The sequence below is a fragment of the Rhinichthys klamathensis genome, unplaced genomic scaffold, assembly GCF_029890125.1.
Source record: "Rhinichthys klamathensis goyatoka isolate OS25496 unplaced genomic scaffold, OSU_Roscu_1.1 h1tg000090l_1, whole genome shotgun sequence".
NCBI lineage: Eukaryota > Metazoa > Chordata > Actinopteri > Cypriniformes > Leuciscidae > Rhinichthys > Rhinichthys klamathensis.
The window spans coordinates 1,453,096-1,474,588 of record NW_026606629.1 but is presented as its reverse complement, the minus strand read 5'-3'; the positions used below and the strand labels follow the sequence as shown (position 1 = coordinate 1,474,588).

Below are 21,493 nucleotides of genomic sequence, written 5' to 3'. Positions count from 1 at the left end.
GTCTTGCAGCTGAGCAAGTGCCATAGAGATGAATGGGAATCCTAACATACAGCTTTCTCTTTAGGTATTATATAGACTTCCTCGATGAAAACAGTCAAAAAGCAACACTTCACTTCCACTCATGGCCTGAAAGTGGCAGTGTTCACACATAATCCTACATAGACCCACATGTGTACAGTTTGGGCTATTGAGAATTTGTCCTCATGATAAAGTCACTTACTCAGTCCTGTCACCAGTTACACACACTTTGGCCATCCACAACAAACACACTGTTAATAAATATTGAATCTACCATAATCTGACATAAAAAAGGCCACCAAAGAAAACAAAAAACCTGCAGGCACACATTTACTGCACTATGTTAGCGATCCTTAAGCATTTTCAGGATAAAACAGGGGGGAAATGTGAATATTTGGTAAAAAAAAATCTCTAACAAAGGCTCTCCTAGAACTGCATATTTCCCTGCTCCGCTGTCTTCAGAGAGTTGCTGTAAAGATTCAAATGAAGCTGCTAAATGAACCCACATGCATAATGAGCAGCATGAATAATTGAAAAGCTGAAGCGAAAACGCTGATCATACCGTAGCACCAATGAACAAATGCAGCAGAGCATTTGCCAAACTCTGACATTATGAGTAATAATACATACATTTGCACAAACTGCCTCGTTCGTGAAACACGAGTAGAACAAATGTGTGTGAAATGTAAAAAAAAAAAAAAACACTCAGTTCAATGCGTCAATTTACACATGAATAGTTTCCTGAACAGTTTACACAGACATTTGTTCTGCTCGTGTTAATGACGCCTATGGTGTCTGATGCATACTTAAGTTACCAAAGTGCACCTAAACAAACATCACACTTTTGTTCATAAAGTGTTGCACAAAACAATGGATCAGGAGACTGGCTAGATCAGGCATCTTGATTGTCTTAGCCATGACCTTTAACCCCTGCTGATTGGAGCTCCTGCTATGGTCATAGAGGTCGATGCTTATCATCAATCAGTAGCGAACAGCACATTATAATGGCTGTGAGCGAGTGTCTTTTCCCGCGACGTACTAATGTGTAACGGAGAAGCATAGAGAGGAGAAAGCAGACATAATAAACATACATCACACACCTCCCACAGCCCCACATGACATTGACAGACCTTTTATATGCTGGCAAAGGAGAACGTGTGGGAAAATGGTGGCTCGCATAATGTGCACATGGTGTTTACATGCTCAAATACACCAGCTTACATGCATCTAGAGACGCATATAATAAGCTCTTACAATCAGTGTCCTGGAGTACCTCAGATGCAAGTTATAAAAGAATAAACATTCATACACCAATACATCTCCACTATTATTCATGACCTTGGAGCAATTAGATGACGACATGACATCAACACAGTCCAATGGCATTTTTGGGGTCTAAAGTCCCCACAGTGATCTCATCCTCACACACACACGCCACCCCTCACGTTACACATGGTATATTTAGAGCTGAACCAACTGCACTTCAAATCAGTCCTCTAACTCTGCCTGACCCGCCGGCTTGATCTCACCACATTCATTCTCTTGCACTCAACCACCCCTCTTTCCTCATGCACCCATTTACTCTTCAACCTTCAATGTCTCCAGGATGTAAAAAAGGCTGAAGAGTTTAGAGCAACACATGAACAGACATACAAAACACTGAAGTAAACAGTGAAGAACGCGTCCTACCGGCAATCCCGTCCAGCGCGAGAGGAAAGGGTGAACAGAAGAGAAAAGGTAGGGAGACGGAGAAAAACGTGCCTCCCCGTGTACGCCTCCGCTTTGCTCCACCAAATCAATTTCACACTCTCTCACCTCCCAGTCACCATGATATCGTTCATTCATCAGTTTGGCGTTGCCATGGAAACTCTGGCCGGCGTGGTTTTGGTTTGGCAGTTCCGTGACACTGTTTTCTTGCTTGTGAGCGTATCCTTGAGCATATCCGACCCTCCCTCTCCATAAGGTGTAGTGTAGTCGCCCCCCAATCCTCTGTCAGCATGTGGGTTGTGTATGTTGTGGGGCGTGTAGGGGGGTATTCTCATTCAAAAGTCGGGCTCTTTAAGCGGTAAAACCCCTGAGGCACTCAAAGACAGAGAGTTTTATCCAGCCACTAATCAGGACCCCCTACACTCCTCATGCAGGGTTGAATCTCACCATCGCACACATCAAAAACACATACACACAAAAATAGACTCCTCATTCTGACCCCACATTTTTGATTAGTCCAGTCTTTTCAGTCACACACAAATAGACCACAACGCCCCCCTGCAGCAATCTCTGGGTGCTCAGGTTAAGCTCCTACATTCTCCACCAAGTCTCCAGCAATGAATAGTTAATGGGACTGCCCCCCTTCATTACGGTGCGCTCTCTGATAGTCTCGAATCTGACCTTGGGGGGTCTTGGTCTTAATACAGACCCTGTACTTCCTCACATTAATCATAATCTGGAAAAAAAAGATAAGAGACTCACCAGGAACTACCTATCCACCCCCTTATTACTGTCTGGAATAGAGTAGTCGCTTTCGCTCTCAACTGGAATATCATCAGACTCATTAATTCTTAGCAGCAGACTGAATTACATGTTCTTGTGAAATAAAGGAAATTGATTCTGTAACCGTAAGGTCACATTCCCTACATAAGGGTGATAATAATGTGGATAGAAGTGACCTTGTTTAAAAACTAATTGAATGTCGTTTTTTCTATTCCTTGTCTAAACAGTCCTGGTTGTGGACAGTGAAGGCTTATTCACATTTTACAGTAGACAAGCATTGTAAAATGACATTCAAAGTATTAACTTTTTACTCTTATTTGGCCCTTATCTTTTAAACCAAAGCCAGTGGCTGCATCCCAATATGCAACCGATCCTACTTGACATGCTTCAAGTGGGATTCGAACAGGCGTCTCTGGCTAACAAGGATGCTAAAGACCGCAGTCTCTAGTGCACCTTTTTAGGCCAGGGAAGTTTACCCACACAGCTCTTACTAGCTGCCCTATGCTACAATCACCCCTCATCCGGGTCATGGCATCAATGTAACCGGTCCTACTAGACCCACTCCGAGCTGGATTTGAGGCGGGTGCACTAACAAGGACGCTAACGTCATTTGCTAGTGTGCCTCTTGAGGTCAGGGGAGTGAGGTTTACCCACACAGCTCTTAGGCTGTGTGTCCACCAAAGAGTTTTTAGCCAGTTGAAAACTCTTGTTGTGGGCGCTTAAGAGCGTTTCGGCAGCACAGTGTTTTTTTTTTTTTTTTTTATGTTGAGACGGTTAGGTTGCTCTGATACGGAATATTCACGGAAGTGTTACTAGTATCTAGTAGTTACTAGTTCAACGATAGTTTGTTTCTGTATTGTTTCTATATAAAAATGTCGATACAATGTAAAGTATTTGCTCTGGCTCTTGTTTTAAGTTATATTGTTCCGTTATTATGCTTATTGTCGTCATCTGTTGATGTTGTACAAGCAGAATGTGACAGTTGGTCGGTGTGCTATTTGCGGATCTGCGTTTGCGGTTAAACTCTCCGCGACCAGTAAAAAATGCCAAAGCACTTAGACGTCAGCTTGAAATAGACGCTGAGCGCCTTGTTACGCTCCTGGCATTTTAAAAAACGGCGCTCCCATTGAAAACAATTGGAAAAATACGCTAGCCACGGGAAAACGCTAGCCTTTGTTGGACACACCGCCTTATCTGGCCTCGGTTACACATATAGAAGGCAAAACATAGTATGTGAAACAAGCATCCAATGGACACTTCACTATCCCATGAGGTCAGAGAAGAGGACATACTCAGGCAGTATGCAATTTTCAGATGCATCCATGATTACCAGTGTCAACAACTAAGTCTGCCTATCAATTCCATTGGCTGAAAGGCATTTTTTTAATGGGTACTCTATTCCGTGCCTGATTACAAATCATACAAATTAATTGTATGATATATGTTGGCTTATATGTAAATATAACCAATAATGTCTTTTAAATGAAATGTTACGTATAATAATAAATAAATTAAGTTATAGACTGTAAAAAAAAAAGCACAGTACGCACGTATTGGGGTCCCCTGGAAACATTTTCATTGTGGTCTGTGCTATGTGCCTTTTTGTATTTGGTTGCGTGTTTCTGTATTTGGTTGTGTTGTGAGTATTTGGAGCACACGTGTGTTGTAAAACTGATGAAGATGTTTTCTTAATTTGTGATTGTTTTTTCTATTTGCATGTGTTTTCTTCAGTTGCAGCGCATTGAGCTCTCTCGGCCACCGTATAATAGTACTTTTGCACCTTTTTACATTGTACTTTTTAAAGCTTAAATACATGATATTTTCACTGTGAAACCGTTCATACATTCTGCTTTCTGGCTAGCAACCTCTGAGATGCTATCTGTATGATGCTGACCAAAATTCACCTCTGACCTCAGCTGCCTGTCAGTGAAAAGTCTCTACAGCATCAAAGCTTCAGAACTGTGTGATATCTTACTGTCATCAACACTTACAGTCTGCTTTATTACACTCACAGACAGGAAATCAATCACGGCTCTTTGTCCTGCTGTCATCAGACCTGAACATAGTGCAAGCAAGCAATGTTTGGAAGAAAGAACATGTGATGACAAATTGTGTGAGGAAGACAGATGAAAAAATTCAAATTGAGAAGCATTACTTTTTCTTTTCCTTTTTCATAAATGATCCAATGTTCAGTGGTCAGTCTGACTCCATCAGCCCTCAACTGGATTTCTCAGATAATAATCAATCTGTCGACAAATTATTTAGGTGTATTTAGTAGCCTACGATTGATCATATAACGGTACGTTTACACAACAATAATGCAGTGAAAACGAAAAAAAAAAGGTTTTTTTTTGCGTTCACGTTGTCAAAACAATCCCCGGTTGCGCAAAAACGACTAAAAACGCTGTATTATGCATGCCAGGCCAGTAGTTGGTGATGTCACTTTGTAAATAATCTCTACGTGCATATAGACTGAACACGTAATACGCATGCGCATGACGTCACCGTTTTCACAAATTCGGGTTTTGTAGTTTACAAAACTACATGGGGATGATAACGATGACGATAACGATAATGGTATCCTTTTCAAAAACTTGAACTTTGAAACCCGTTTTCAAAAATTTGCATTCTTCTTCAGGTCCCCAAAACGCCGTTTTTGTGTAAATGAATGGCCAAAACGCATAAAAGGTTCTCAGTTTTCAGTTGAAATTGGTGTTGTGTAATTGCCCCATAATTTGTCACGAATCAGTTCTCACATTTGTGCAGGAGTTTGTGTGAGAACCTATTTCAAAAATGATCTTGTAACTGACACACAGAGCCTGTGATAAATTGTGTAAAGTGCACACAGACATGACATAAAACAAAAAAACAGAGTCTGTGCGCAGGGCGACAAGCTTTAGTCTTGTAGATTATACTTGGCATAAAGAAATAGAGGTCTCTACATCAAGTGTATGAACATGTTCTCTATTTTAGAGACAAGTAGAACACAAACTTTGCCTTTGTTCCAGGTGTGATATGGGAACAAAGCACTCTTGAGTATTTTTGGGTTTTACTTTACCTAAGAATAAATCACTGAATCAGTTTTTAACACATTATAATTGAAATCCCTTTCAAGTATATATTTTCAACGTCTAGCAGCTATTTCCGGCATGCAAGACTCTGGTCTGCTGGGGAATGCGCAAATACTGAAATTCCAAAAACTGGCCAAACCAACCACCAACAAATCGTGTTGTTTCTAATGCTCGAATAGTGTTAAAAGCTATATTTCAGGTTGGTAAATCCAATGCACATGTGCAGTCCCAAGTGCACATCTCAGGACACTGATCGTTTCTATGGGAACCAAAGCTTCTTACTCCAGCAGTAGTGACGCATTGACTTTACCAATTGGTGATTGGCTCTTTTATTAGAATGCAGGAATTATTTCACCATATTGTGCATTGCACTTTCTCCCATTCATTGTAATTTGTGTGAACTGTTGGCATACGTCTTTGCTATAAATACTCACTAAAATGGCATTTATATGTAAGACAATAGATTTATTGATGACCTTGAATGACAGTAATGCATGCATGCTCGTCACAAGTATGTCTGTCACAAACATGTGTACAAATTACCTTCAGTGAGGATACCCTCCATGGTTTCTCCTCTCACGGACTGAATAAACTGTGCAGTTGCAAGGAAACTGCAAGACGATCCCGGCTAGCAGTGGAAACACCTGATGGGGTGTTCAGTATCTCACACACGGCATGTAAACAAAATTAATTTGTCCATCAATTCTTATTTAGAGTATCAGTGCAACGCCTCTGAAACTAATAATACAACAGCATCTTTCTTTCAGTAGTGCATGAATGGATAGTAATATAATAAATTGGCTGGCTAAATTAGATTCAGTATTCTTCATACTGAGATAATGTCCTCCCAGGACAGTGTTTATGAAACTGATGACCATAAATGTGAACCTTGATTGGAATGGAACAGTGTTTTATATGAATGTTACAGTCAAAGCACAGCTTCGGGGGGAAAACACTACAAAATGGCGAGGAAAGATATAAGGAAACAAAAGTAGGTCAGATACAGATCTCAACCAACCCACAGCAGAGAAAAAAGACATCAAATAACAACGGACTGTAGGAAAGCAGGAGCTGAAGCTCACAGATGTGAATGATTTATGAATTGATGCTGATCAGTTGCTTTGAGCTTGACATTCTCCCAGCTAATATCTCCTGTGCAGATATTTCCCTGGATTCTAAATTCCCAATGGTTCACATTCCTGTGACTCTTGTTCATATAAGCACTTGTTGGGTTGAGGAGAATGCAACCCTGTTGAGTTCACCTGTTGAAGCAGAATTTCTGTTTACTGTTTTGACGGTGGCTGTTTCTGCAGCCAGGATTTGCAACAGTTTGGGAAGTTGAAGGTGGTGAAACTGCAATGTGAATATTTCCATATCTAGAGTATAAAACTTGAGGAATAGACGCATAGGTGGAGCATGTGTTAGGCTTACAGACTTGAGACTAGCATGGCATTTTCTTACTCAATTTACCACTGACTGCTGCTGCTTCTGTTTGCTTTTAGAGAGAAAATCTGCCCATAACTGCTGGTCTAGGATCAGTTTTCTTCGTAATAATAGCATATTGGCGAAACAGTTTTGGTGTTTGTGCTCTTGAGAGCGTCAATGGTTTCTATCTACAATCTGTTTTGCAGCATTGAGAAATGTAGCCAATCACAAACACATCAGTTGATTTCTTGAACGCAATGGCTAATCAGACATGTTTAAGTTAGAATCCACTCCGCTCAAAACGCTGGAGTTTTTTTCCAGTGCCGAGTTCTGCACACTCGGAAATCCTCTCGTTATAACTCAACTCATAACAAAAAAAGTGTAGAAATGATCTAGGCTAAATAAAAGATTCATTGTGCAGTCAGCTTAATTGATTATAGCCAAACTTTGTGACATTGCGATGAACTGAGTGTGACAGATTTTTAGTTATTGTAAAGGGAGTGCTCTCTGCACACTTTCTAGGCGAAATGATCCACTCAGAACTTTTGTTTTGCTGCATTAGGAAAGGAAATAGGTATTTATTATTAATTTATTATCATTCTAAATCCTGTGTATGCATGCGTTTCTGTATTACAGTGGTTTGCGAATGTAGCCGCTTTAATAATTAATTTATCGGGAGCATTTATGCTGGGATGTGTAGATTGTTGCTAGAAGACACATAACTTGAAACTATTTCATGACATTCTATTTAAATTTGTTAAAGCTGCAGTCCGCAGTTCCCTTTCGAGGGAACTCGCGATGCGTCACTTGACGCTTTGGGAACGCCCCCAGCGTGAATGCGTCTGAGCATCAATGTCAACTAATCCAATGGAAAGAATGAGCGTCACGGGCGGGTGACGTCATGACCAGGAAGGCATAAGAGCACATCCGGTGAAACGCGGCATTAGCTTCTGTGTCTCAGCAAGCGATCTGTGTTACTCTGTCTCTGTCTATTTATTGTTGTCGGTTCGATATTATTGGGAAGAGTTATGGCGAAACAACTTTACAAACTCTGTGCTTCTCCCTGCCCGCGTTATTTAACGGGTGGGGACACACACGAGCTTTGTGTAGTTTGTTTGGGAGTGGAGCATGCGGTATCAGCCTCCGAGGGGGCTGATTGCAACATTGTGAGAAGCTTTCGCTTCGCATGCTCCACTCCCGCCTGTCACTTTTCGAGGAAAGTGGCCAGGCTCGCGATCCTCGGGGTGCAGGACACGCGTCTGCCGAGGCAGCGTGGAGAATGCATTCCTGTGGATCGCGAATAGGATCTCGTTACGGGGTTGGAGACGGGTCCGCGGATCTTATCTCCTCCCTTTCCACGAGGGATCCAGTGCTCTCTCTCCGGTCTCGGAAGCCCGCGCTGCGGTCTCTTCCGCCCGGGGAGAGAAATCAATGCTTCAGTGCTCTACCTCCGAGGAGGTAGATGTGCTGGGCATTGAAAGTGTACACAATCATGGGGGAAGTGGATTTGCCATCTCTTCCCCAGCGTATGAGAATTATATATAGCCTATATATATATATATATATATATATATATATATATATATATATATATATATATATGATAGTTTATATATTATATATAAAATAAAGTGTATATATATAAAGAATGTATATAAAAAATATATATATAATAATAAGCTGGTGGAGGTGTTTACTAAGGCTGTAGATAAATTAAATATTTAATGGCCAGCAGAAATAAGGGGGCACTCGTCCTTAAAATAAATTGAACGAGTTTCCTTCCCTCTATTTTTCCACCTCCATCACGGGGCCTTCCATTTTTCCCGATCTGCACAGCGAGCTGTCTAGATCATGGAAAAAGCCTTACTCATTTTTTAGCCCCACATTCATGTATATTCAGATATTTGGGGGTTAAGAGAGTATGGCTCTGGGGCAATACCCCGGGTAGAACAGACACTTGCGAGCTATGTCTCCCGGTTCAGTATCGTCCCTGAAGGCGTCGGCTTCTCTCACTAAACCATTAAAGAAAACTATTTTTTAATCTAGTGGGAAAAGCATATATGGCAGTGGGTCTAGCATGAGCCTGCTTGCACACTGTAGCAGTGCTGCAAGCATATCAGGCTGACCTGCTGTGGTATTTGGACAGAAGTGAGGGAGTTTGGCCCGATGGGGTTTGAGAACTCCGTCGGGCCTCAGATTTATCTCTCAGGGATGGCAGCCAAAGAAATGTGGTCACTGAGAGACACCTCTGGCTCAATTTGATGGGAATCATGGAGAAAGATACAAGATAATCTCTCCCTCGCTATGTCCAACCCACTGGGGCTGCTGGGCTTGAGCAGCTCCAGCCGGCTAGTTTCTCATACACAACACAGCAGCCAAAGCCTTCAAAGCAGAAGCCGGATCCGAGGACCGTTCTTCATGCTGAGAAGGCTGCGGCTCAAAAGAAAAGGTCTGGCGCCACGGCGTCAGACCGGTGAGGGCAGCCCCAACCGGGGTGGAATGGTGTACACCTCATTATACGGTGCCCTTTCCATCTCTGTGCCCTCAGGGGACCGTTCTGCCAACCCCGCCACCCTTGGTGCTTCGGGGCGCAGCGTTCTCCAGCGAGCTTCTGGCGCAGCGTCAACTCGACATTGCGTCGGACTCGCGCCCTCTGAGGGGGGTTCGAAAACAGTCAGTTCGGGTGGTTCCTGCCAGTATGTTTCAGGTCCCCGAACTGGCTGTCTTTATTACACCAGAGGCCAGCCTCGAGGGGCTGGTTCCCTTGGTAGATTTTCTGGCAGCGCGGAAGCTACTGCCAAATATATCTCTATGGGTAATGGTAATCTCTCTGGTAATGGAGCAAGGGGTAAAGGCCCTGTTAGCAAAGAAAGCTATAGAGCAGGTGTACTCACCCGACATTGCGTCGGGTCTTTACAGTCGTTATCTCATTGTTCCAAAAAAGGATGAAGAGCAACGTCACATACTAGATCTTCGTCTGTTGGAGTGTTTGGTGCTGGAACTCGTGCCTTGATTATATGGAGGAAACACTAGTTCTTAACCTAGGGTTCGGTGTTGGGAGCTCTTTGCCATCGAGTTGCTATCTCGACAGATGCTTCCCTCACCGGCTGGGGAGCGGTATTGGAAGGCCGCTCAGCTCAGGGCTTGGGAGGAGTCATCATCTCGCTTGGCACATGAATTGCCTAGAGATGATGGTCGTCTTCAATGCGTTGAGACATCTCCTCCCAGACCTGAGGGGCCATCATGTGTTGTTCTGAAACAGTGACTGTTAGGCCTCAGGGCAGCAGCGTTCAATGTGATACCCTTTGACCTGCTGTACGTGAGACCTTTACAGTGGTGGCTCAGGACCAGAGGGTTCTCCCTGAGGGGAAACCCACTCCGTACGATCAAGATCACGCGGCAGTATCCCCGCGCCTTGGTTATATGGAGGAAACTCTGGTTCTTGACCCACAGACAACACGTTGGTGGCCTATTATTTTGGTCCCTCAGGAAATTACGCTGTCTGAGGGCAGTGTATATTCCAGGGGGGCCAGAATATTGGAGCAGACACCCTGTCGAGGCAGGGGCTGAGGCCAGGGGACTCCACCCCGAGGCGGTGGAGCAAATATGGGAGTTTTATCGCCAGGCAGAAGTGGATTTGTTCTCGTCTCAGCATACGACGCACTGTCCACTCTGGTTATCCCTCACTCAACCAGTCCCCTCGGGGCTGGTTGCTATGGTGCAGACGTGGCTGAGGCTACGTCTGTACGCATTTCCCCCTGTTGCTCTGCTCCCAGGAGTTCTGGAGTGATTCCGCCAGGATGGAATAAGCCTATTTAGTAGCACCACCCTGGCCGAGCTGAATTTGGTTTGCGGACCTAATTTTTCTCCTCGACGGACCTCCCTTGGAGGTCCCGGTCAGGAGAGACCTTCCGTCTCAGGCAGGGGATGCAATATTGCACCCCCGGCAGGGGATTTGGAAACTGTGGGTTTGGCCTCTGAGGGGGCCCAACTCATAGAGAGTGGTCTCTCAACCGAGGTTGTTGAGACCATTCTAAGCTCCAGAGCTCCCGCTATGAGGAAACTATATTCACTATTTCGAGAGTTTTTCACTTCTTGGTGTTACCAGCGTCAGTGGGATCCGGTTAACTGTTCAGTAAACACAGTATTCGAGTTTCTGCAAGAACACTTTGTATCAGGTCTATGTCCTTCCACGCTTAAGGTATACGTGGCGGCCATTGCGGCTTTCCACGCCCTGGTGGGTAGTACATTTTTGGGTCGAGACCCCCTGATCACTCGTTTCCTTCGTGGCACTTTGAGGCTGAGGCCTGCAACTTGCACTAGGGTGCTGGCTTGCGACCTTGCAATAGTTCTAGAAGGCCTATCTGGGGCTCCCTTCGAGCCCTTAGATTTGGTCTCAGAGAAGTTCCTTTCTTTTAAGACTATTTTCTGCTAGCTATTTCGTCCCTATTAGAGTCAGACCTTCAGGCCCTTTCGGTCCCCACCTGCCTTGAGTGCACCGGGGATGGCCAAGGCATTCTTACCCGAAACATGGATATGTTCCAAAGGTGTCTACCATTATTCCGAGGCCTATTGTGCTGCAGGTTTCTGTCCTCCTTTTACATCTGCGGACCAGGAAAGGCTGAACCTCTTGTGTCCAGTGCGAGCACTGGATACTTATGTTCATCGGACATCTTCAATGAGGAAGTCCGACCAGTTATTTATTTGCTTTGGATCACCTAAGAAGGGTCTTCCTGCTTCTAAACAGACGGTTAGTAAGTGGATAGTCGAGGCTATTTCACTTGCATACGAGTACTCTGACCATCCGTGTCCCTTGGTGGTCAGAGCTCACTCAACGAGGGGTATGGCGGCCTCTAAAGCCTTGTTATTTGGGGTTTCTCTCCAAGACGTTTGTGATGCGGCAGGCTGGTCTTCACCGCTCACATTCGTCAGGTTTTACAGTTTGGACCTGGATGCTGCCCCAGGTTCTCAGGTGCTTAGTGCTTAGTTCCAACAGACTGACACTCAGGTACTTGGAATTCTGGCGTTTTGGGTATTCTCGTTCCCAAAGCGTCAAGTGACGCATCGCGAGTTCCCTCGAAAGGGAACGTCTCAGGTTACTACTGTAACCATAGTTCCCTGAGAAAGGGAACGAGACGATGCGTCACCCTGCCATACTTCCTGCATCCCTGTGATCGGCTTGCTTCGACTTTTTGAAGCTAATGCCGCGTTTCACCGGATGTGCTCTTATGCCTTCCTGGTCATGACGTCACCCGCCCGTGACGCTCATTCTTTCCATTGGATTAGTTGACATTGATGCTCAGACGCATTCACGCTGGGGGCGTTCCCAAAGCGTCAAGTGACGCATCGTCTCGTTCCCTTTCTCAGGGAACTATGGTTACAGTAGTAACCTGAGACGTTTTTCCTCTTTGTCGCCATCTCTGTTCGAAATCTGCAATTGCAATTATCAACTTTACGTGAGTTGTACTTCGACACGGCACAGTGCGGATGAACACAATGTTTGAGGAGAGTGTGCAGCTGTCAGTCACCGTGCTGGCGTGGATACTGGCATTCAGAATCACAGATTATTTTTTTGGAAGTATGATCAACATAATAATTTTCACCAGAAAATGTCATCTGAACAAGTAAGTAACATCCACTTTTGTTCTCTGACATTGCAGTAAATCACACTGATTAAATCTAAAAATCGCTTATCATATCTCGCAAAACCGTGCAAATTATACTTTGTTCTCAAATTGTTAATGTTAACAACGTCAGCATTGCATGACTGCATGTAATGTCCTTCCGATATGTATCCTTGTTTTTGCATGGGTCCGGTTGCAGTCTCTTTTTTTCTGTAGCCACTCCGAAGTACGAACAAAGTCTTTTGCGTTTTACAACGGGTGAGTCTCCAGTTGTCACTGGTGATTGTCGTTTGAACCTTTCTGGATCCGCCATCAAATTGATGTTTAATTATATCAAGTGCTGTGAGAAAAGGCTATACATCTCCACCTCCAACATCCTCACACGCAATATAGCTTATACTAGCCGAGACTCCTTCTTTATGTGTACAGATGTGACGTAATGACGCAAAGACATGCTCGAATCTCCAGCGGAAATCCACCAGTACTACTGAAATTAAAAACATTATTACAAGCTTACCACATTGAATCGAGCTAAGGCAAGGAGATAGTTTTGAACACTGGCTGGTTATGTATTTTCTCAAATATGTATTTTGGATCACTTTTAACCCAAAAAAGCTACGGACTGCAGCTTTAAGAAGGAAGTGCATCTAGCCTTACCATGGAGTTGGTTCACCCTCCGCCTATGTACAGATGGTTAGATATAACATAACTTGCATAACTAACATCAACATAAGATGGAACATAACTTGCTGTGAGCATGTAGGATTTGCTGCTGCATGAATAAATACCATAGCAGATTTAGGCAGGTGGAGCTGGGGGAGGTGGAGACTTTCAGAGGAACTTTGATAGTGCAATTTGCCTCGATCCAGAACAGAGACTTCAGGGTCTCATCGTCAAAAGGGCAGGTGACAACAAGACTGCAAAACTCCTCTAAAAAGATTAAAAGGTCATGGCTCTTCTGAGCCACTGCAGCGAATTTCGCGGAGTAATCCATTTTTAGTGTTCTGGTATTCTGTAATGCTTTTCCAAAGAAGACAAAGATGATGAGAATATAATACAAGGTGTATTTAAGTAACTCAGGATAGATAGCCAACATGTGAGACAGCGTGTAAACACTAACAGTACCGGACAATGTACAGAACAAAGGGAGGAACTTAAATACACGTTGATGATTAACTAAAAGACGAACAGCTGTGATGATTAGTGTTAGTGTCCATGGTAACAGATCAGTGGCATAATATAGCCTATTCCGTGCTCAAGCGTACGATGATTTCCATTACACGAGAGTAGATGTTAAAACTTCATGCTGATTTGTACTCGGCTTTTGCCAAGATAAGCAAAACTAAGATGTAGCTTTACAGTAAACTATGCTTCTCCATCCATTTACGCTTCTTTCCATATGGTGGTGTGACTCCCCTTCTGTGTACTTGGCGCGTCAGCACACGCGACGGCTGCAAGTACAGGACCAGCACGACAACCGTCTGGATTGAGCCGAGTAGGGGACATCTCTAGGGTCTTCAAGTGGGCACCTTCCGTCCTCAGTAATTCGTTGACTAGCCCACGACACCTCAAGAGGGCTCGACAGTGATTCTGGCGTCCCAGAGTCACCCCCCTTCGTCCCCCACTCAACTCAGCCCAGCTTACTGACCTCTACATCCCTCCTGCTGCTGAGACCTAACCACAATCTCACAAACTCTCCGCAACCCAACCATACGCGCCAACCCGTTTGACTAAGGCTGTCGAGCCCCACTGGTGCGTTAATATGCAGTTTCAGTGGCAACGGTTCCGTATGGCATACCACCTACCACAAAACACAATATCTGCCCAACCACCCGTCATTCACGCAATATACACAGGAACGTAATGACTGTAAATACTATACAACCTATACAAATAAACCAACAGACTCTTCAAGTTTTCAAGAATTCTACGAAACCGTAGCGTGGCGGCCTGTGCACAGCCAGCTAGAATCTTTCCGTCTCAACCACAGCCAGTTGCTGCACCTTTCTGCTGCTTCAGATAAGTTCTTTACTGTGCGACGCAACTCTTGGCCGCTGAATCCGACGTCTCTGAGGAACCGGGTTGTAGAGTGTGCCACAAAACCTCGACAACCCACTTCCACTGGATAAACCTGGACTCTCCATCCTCGCTGTTCTGCTTCAGTGGCCAGATGAGCATACCGCAGTTTCTTCCTCTCATAGGCCTCATCTACCGCATCCTCCCATGGCACTGTTAACTCTATCAGTTGAACAATGCGTGCTGATCCAGACCACAAAACAATATCTGGTCGTAGGTTAGTGGTGGCAATCTCAGGTGGAAAAATAAGCCGTTGATCAAGATCAGCCAGCATCTTCCAGTCCCCAGCAGCTTCCAGTTGTCCTGGGCGTGAATTGGTGTTAGCACCTTTTCTTGGTGGTTGCTCGCCTGGGCGGAGGAATATTGTCTTCTGCGTGTAATGTTTTGCTAGAACAGGCGGCAACTTATTGGTCATACTACGCTTGCCTTCCAATGCTAAAGCCAAACATCGCAGTGCTTGGTCATGGCGCCAAGTAAACCGACCCTGGCTAAGAGCCACCTTACATCCTGTCAAAATGTGCCTTAATGTGGCAGGTGATGAACACAAAGGACAAGAGGGATCCTCTCCTACCCAGAGGTTTAGGTTTTGCGGTGATGGAAGAACATCATATGTTGACCTAATAAGGAAACTGATCCTACTCTCTTCCATTGACCAAAGGTCTTGCCAGCCCATCTTGCGTTGTTCCACACTCTCCCATCTCATCCACTCTCCCTGCTTGGCCTGGGAAATGGCCTTTATACACCTCATCCTCTCCTCCTGCTTTCGCACCTCGTTGACTACCAGCTTCCTCCTTTGAGCTGGGCCTGCCTTGTGCCATTTAGGAGGAGCTAAACTGAGCCCAAAACCCCCTCTTCCATGCTGTACCTGTCCCACGATATCCCCAATTTGAAGCGCAGCTTTTCCCTTTACAACAGATTTCTTTGCTGACCACTTTCTACCAGTTTTTAACACAGGTGCTGCCTCCCTTACACATTTGTCGCGTGACTCTACTAAGGTCATTTCCAGTCTGACCTTGGCACACTTAAACTCCTCGGTTAAAGCAGAGACTGGCAGCTGCAATATTCCTTTACTATAAAGTCCCACTCTGCTGAGGCAGCGTGGAACTCCCAACCATTTCCTGATGTATGAACTTATCAACGCTTCCAGCTTATCCACTGTTGTCAAAGAAACGTCGTACACGGTCAGTGGCCACAGCAACCTCGGCAGTAGACCAAACTGAAAGCACCAGAGTTTTAGTTTGCCGGGTAGAGCACAGCTGTTTATGCTCTTCAACCCTTCCACTGCTTGTCGTCTAACTTCTCCAACCCGAACTGTGTCCTTTAGATCCCCATCGTACCATCTCCCAAGACTCTTCACTGGCAAGTATAGCTTGCCGCAAAGCACTGGCAAAAGTAATGATTATGATTGATGTAATGATGTAATAATGTCTGGAAAAAATAGCAAGGAGACATTTTTAAATATTTATTATTAAACTATAGGGGTTTTGAGTCAGTGTCGACTGCAAAGATGAAGTTGACGATGCTGACTCGCCATTTCCGCAGTATAGTGGATGCACCTTTAGAGAGAAATGCACATTTAATACGGATTACATAAGCAGATAGTTTTATTTGTTTTTGATTTGATTGGGTTTGTTTCAGTAGACATTTTAAGCCTTCTATAGATATGTTTCTCACGTCTGTAAGGCAAGCATACGCTGAGTTTCGGTTCATTTTTGTGATGCGCTACAGCTCATGGAGACTGAGACGGCAGAAAGCGCATCCTCTATGTTTTCTTTATTTTACAAAGGCACATCATTTTTTTTGTTATTGTGAGTTAACTCCGCACAGACACTTGGATATGCGCCTAATAATAGCACACATTTATCTCGGTTAACATTCGAGTGAGCGGCCAAGCAAAGTTGTTACTACTTACGTTTCAAATGATAAGCTGTATTTGAGGTAGATGGATGAAAAGCGAACGTTTGGATTTCCTGCCCGACATACTGTAATTACCACAAGGACCCGCCGTTAACAATCTGTCCCTCACGGACTGCTCGACCACAAGGTTTTTTTTTTCTTTCTGTGACTAACTGACTAATACAATTTTGGTCATCTAAGCCTCTTCTAGTCGAATAATGATTTGTCGATTATTAGGGGGCAACCCTACACATTAGCCTAGCATTTAACCAAACTATAAGCTCATAACTGAAATCTAAACTACAATCAAGCTACCCAGGAATTAGCTACACTGCAAGTCACTAAAAAAAAAAAATCTAACTGAAGATATTTAATGAGCAGTTTGAATCAGATTACATTTTTTAATGAACTGTGGGATGTGAAACCACTGATGAAGTGTTTTGTCATGCTACACTACTTAGCTGCTTGTTAGCTGAGCTACTACACTGAACAAAATTATAAACGCAACACTTTAGTTTTTGCCCCCATTTTTCATGAGCTGAACTCAAAGATCTAAGATTCTTTCTATGTACACAAAAGGCCTATTTCTCTCAAATATTGTTCACAAATCTGTCTAAATCTGTGTTAGTGAGCACTTCTCCTTTGTCGAGATAATCCATCCACCTTGTGGCATATCAAGATGCTGATTAGACAGCATGATTATTAGATAGGTGTGCCTTAGACTGGCCACAATAAAAGGCCACTCTAAAATGTGCAGTTTTATCACACAGCACAATGCCACAGATGTCACAAGTTTTGAGGGACCGTGCAATTGGCATGCTGACTACAGGAATGTCCACCAGAGCTGTTTCCCGTGAATTGAATGTTCATTTCTCTACCATAAGCCGTCTCCAAAGGCGTTTCAGAGAATTTGGCAGTACATCCAACTGGCCTCACAACCGCAGACCACGTGTAACCACACCAGCCCAGGACCTGCACATCCAGCATCTTCACCTCCAAGATCGTCTGAGACCAGCCACCCGGACAGCTGCTGCAACAATCGGTTTGCATAACCAAAGAATTTCTGCACAAACTGTCAGAAACCGTCTCAGGGAAGATCATCTGCATGCTCGTCGTCCTCATCGGGGTCTCGACCTGACTGCAGTTCGTCGTCGTAACCGACTTGAGTAGGCAAATGCTCACATTCGATGGTGTCTGGCACTTTGGAGAGGCGTTCTCTTCACGGATGAATCCCGGTTTTCACTGTACAGGGCAGATGGCAGACAGCGTGTATGGGGTCATGTGGGTGAGCGGTTGTGGATTGAGTGGCCCATGGTGGCGGTGGAGTTATGGTATGGGCAGGCGTGTGTTATGGACAACGAACACAGGTGCATTTTATTGATGACATTTTGAATGCACAGAGATACCGTGACGAGATCCTGAGGCCCATTGTTGTGCCATTCATCCACGACCATCACCTCATGTTGCAGCATGATAATGCACAGCCCCATGTTGCAAGGATCTGTACACAATTCCTGGAAGCTGAAAACATCCCAGTTCTTGCATGGCCAGCATACTCACCGGACATGTCACCCATTGAGCATGTTGGGGATGCTCTGGATCGGCGTATACTACAGCGTGTTCCAGGTCCTGCCAATATACAGCAACTTCGCACAGTCATTGAAGAGGAGTGGACCCACATTCCACAGGCAACCTGATCAACTCTATTGGCGCTTTTCCATTACCAGTACCAGCTCGACTCGACTCGACTCGCCTTGGCTCGACTCGGCTCGCTTTTCGCTCCGTTTTCCATTGCAGAAAGTACCGCCACAAATAGTACCCGGTCGTCATAGCGACGCCTTTCGTTCCTCGTTGCCCCATCAAGCTCTCGCTGGATCCTCTCTTCGGCAACCAAACAAAGGAATGTCTGCACCTCCTCGTTTGACCACGGCGCATTCTTCCGAGGTGCCATAATAATAGTAGTAAGTTTAGTAACTATCTCTGGCCAAACTATTTAAAAATGGCGGGGTTATTCTGGATACTCCATCTGGTGCATACAATGATGACGCAGTGAATAGTGACGATTCTCTCTGACCAATCAGCAGTCGGCATTGTTTCACGTCACATTTTAGTATCGCCTTAGCTCGCTTAGAACCTCGCCGGAGGTGGTACGAAAAAAAGTACCCGAAAGCAGGTACAGGTACAACTTTTAGACAGTGGAAAACCAAACAAAGGCGAGTCGAGTCGAGCCGAGCCGAGGCGAGCTGGTACTTTGTAGTGGAAAAGCGCCATTTGCGAAGGAGATGTGTTGCACTGCATGAGGCAAGTGGTGGTCACACCAGATACTGACTGGTTTTCGAACCCCCCGGACCCCCCCAATACAGTAAAACTGCACATTTTAGAGTGGCCTTTTATTGTGGCCACACCTGTGCAATAATCATGCTGTCTAATCACCATCTTCATATGCCACACCTGTGAGGTGGATGGATTATCTCGGCAAAGGAGAAGTGCTCACTAACACAGATTTAGACAGATTTGTGAACAATATTTGAGAGAAATAGGCCTTTTGTGTACATAGAAAAAAGTCTTAGATATTAGAGTTCAGCTCATGAAAAATGGGGGCAAAAACAAAAGTGTTGCGTTTATAATTTTGTTCAGTGTAGTTTTTTACTCCTCAAAACTGTCGCTAGTTAGTAGATCTAAATCTCTCTCCTTTAAAAATAGCTGAGCTAAAGTATCAAATAAACTTCAAACAACATTTTTAATGATTTGAAGCACCCTTGTTTGTTTAAGCAGGTATTCCACAGTCAAGAATCAATGATTATTTTATGATTAATATATTGGCAACATTTTTGTAGATAGGTATTGTAGCTATTGATGACCAAATGGAAACTCCCTGTTCACTCATTCATTACAAAGAAAAATTCTGCAGCAAGCAGTTTTTCCGCATCAGTAGTCTGCCAAACACACGACATCGCCTATCAAAAACCCATTTATGTCATTAAACAGCAGAACGCTGATATATGACTGGGGGAACATTGGCTTGCTGTCAGTTTGTTAATGAGAAGATGAAGCTTTAAAGGCTCTATGATTGGACAAGCTCTAGGTTTGTAATGAACTCATATGTCTGACTGTCTCAGTTCAGGTTGGTGTCATGTGATATGCCAGGGTATTGTCATGTCAACTGTAAAATCTAATCAACAAATTCATCCCATAATTCCAAGTGGTGTCGCTTTCCTTGTCTGTGTCTGATGTGTGATTAGAGTCTGTGTTTTTATTTGTTACAGTAACACGCTCCCTCCCATGTTAAATGTATTGATCTCCGGCCCAGCTGTTATGTGACGGGAATAATTTCTCTGCTGTTTTTGGCGGCGTATGGGGCAGTGCTGGAAAAGGTGAGCATATATCTCTGTTATTGTTTCAAATCTAAAAGGATATTCCATCATATTATGACAGACTTTCTCCAAGCATGCTAATGAATTTTATATCACCAGGCAGTTCACTGACCATTGAGATTAAATGTCAACTACGTCCACTACAGGCTGAGAGGACTTCATTTCACATCGTGAAGATTAGAAACTCAGCTTCAATACATTTGAGAAAACAGCAAGACTGAAAGGGCAATCATGGACAAATTCACTATTTATTCATTTCTTTTCTCCCCCCTCTGAATTTATAAGATGACAAAAGAAGATTGACAGAGCCACGTTGAAACTCATTTTCTAAGGATAAGGCTGTTCTACCGGAAAAGGAAGTTTTGCTCTTTTTCATATGGACCGCAAATAAAAGCACCATAAATGTAAAATCATAAAAGTAGTCCAGTCAACTCGCTATATGCGCTATATTCTACGTGTTTTCATACATAAAATCATAAAAGTAGTCCAGTCAACTTGCTATATCCGCTATATTCTACGTGTTTTCATACGTAAAATCATAAAAGTAGTCCAGTCAACTCGCTATATGCGCTATATTCTACGTGTTTTGAAGTCAGACAATAGATGTATGTGAGGAACAAACTGAAAATTATATTGTTATTCATTGAAAAATCTTTGGAATTAATATACTGACATGAAGGGCACAGGAATTACATCATCATGGAATTATTTGTTGCGGTATAATTTTTTCATTGTGCCATGATATTTTGGGTTATGAATCAATTTGAACAGCCAAAATAATTTTAGTCACATTACACTATTATGTAGATATTTTCGAGCACATAATTCACCTCTAGCCCTAAACCTAACCACATCTTAAAGGGTTAGTTCACCCAAAAATGAAAATTATGTCAGTAATTACTCACCCTCATGTTGTTCCAACCCCGTAAGACTTTCGTTCATCTTCGGAACACAAATTAAGATATTTTTGATTAAATCTGAGAGCTGGATCACTCCTCCATAGGCTTCTTAGGGGATCGAAACTGGCCGGCCGAAAAGTTATGAAAGACATCGTTAAAATAGTCAGAGTGACTACAGTGGCTCGATCTTAAGTTTATCAAGCGACGAGAATACTTTTTGTGCGCAAAAAACAAACAAAAATAACGACTTTATTCAACTACTCATTTCCTTCCCTGTGGGCCTTGAGATTTCACATAGTGGAACTGCGCAAAGCTTTTGTGTTGTACGTCACACGCATCACACACATGACCAGCGTCGGCCAATAATGAGCCTACGTGTGACGTGCAACACAAAAGCTTTGCGCAGTTCCACTACGTGAAATCTCAAGGCCCACAGGGAAGGAAATGAGTAGTTGAATAAAGTCGTTATTTTTGTTACTTTTCGTTACTTTTCACAAAAAGTATTCTCGTCGCTTGATATTTTGGAATTTTTGGGTGAACTAACCCTTTAACAATACACATAGCGTCACAACCCCCGAAAAAAAAAAATATGAGTCACAAATTACAAATAAAAAAATTTA

The 21,493-nt window shown here is 43.7% G+C and overlaps 1 protein-coding gene across 3 annotated transcripts in view; it reads right to left on the bottom strand.

The window, feature by feature from the left end:
- The window catches only part of myo16 (myosin XVI), a 265,694-nt gene that overhangs the window by 233,437 nt on the left and 10,764 nt on the right, over positions 1-21,493 (bottom strand). Inside the window, exon 1 of one of the 3 annotated variants that reach the window (XM_056251799.1) lies at positions 1,834-1,948. The exons of 1 other annotated variant lie outside the window; for it this stretch is intronic. The gene's annotated coding sequence lies outside the window, so the exon portion shown is untranslated. Of the gene's footprint in view, positions 1-1,707; positions 1,811-1,833; positions 1,949-21,493 lie in introns of those variants that run through there. One more of the 3 variants, XM_056251802.1, reaches the window with a different exon arrangement.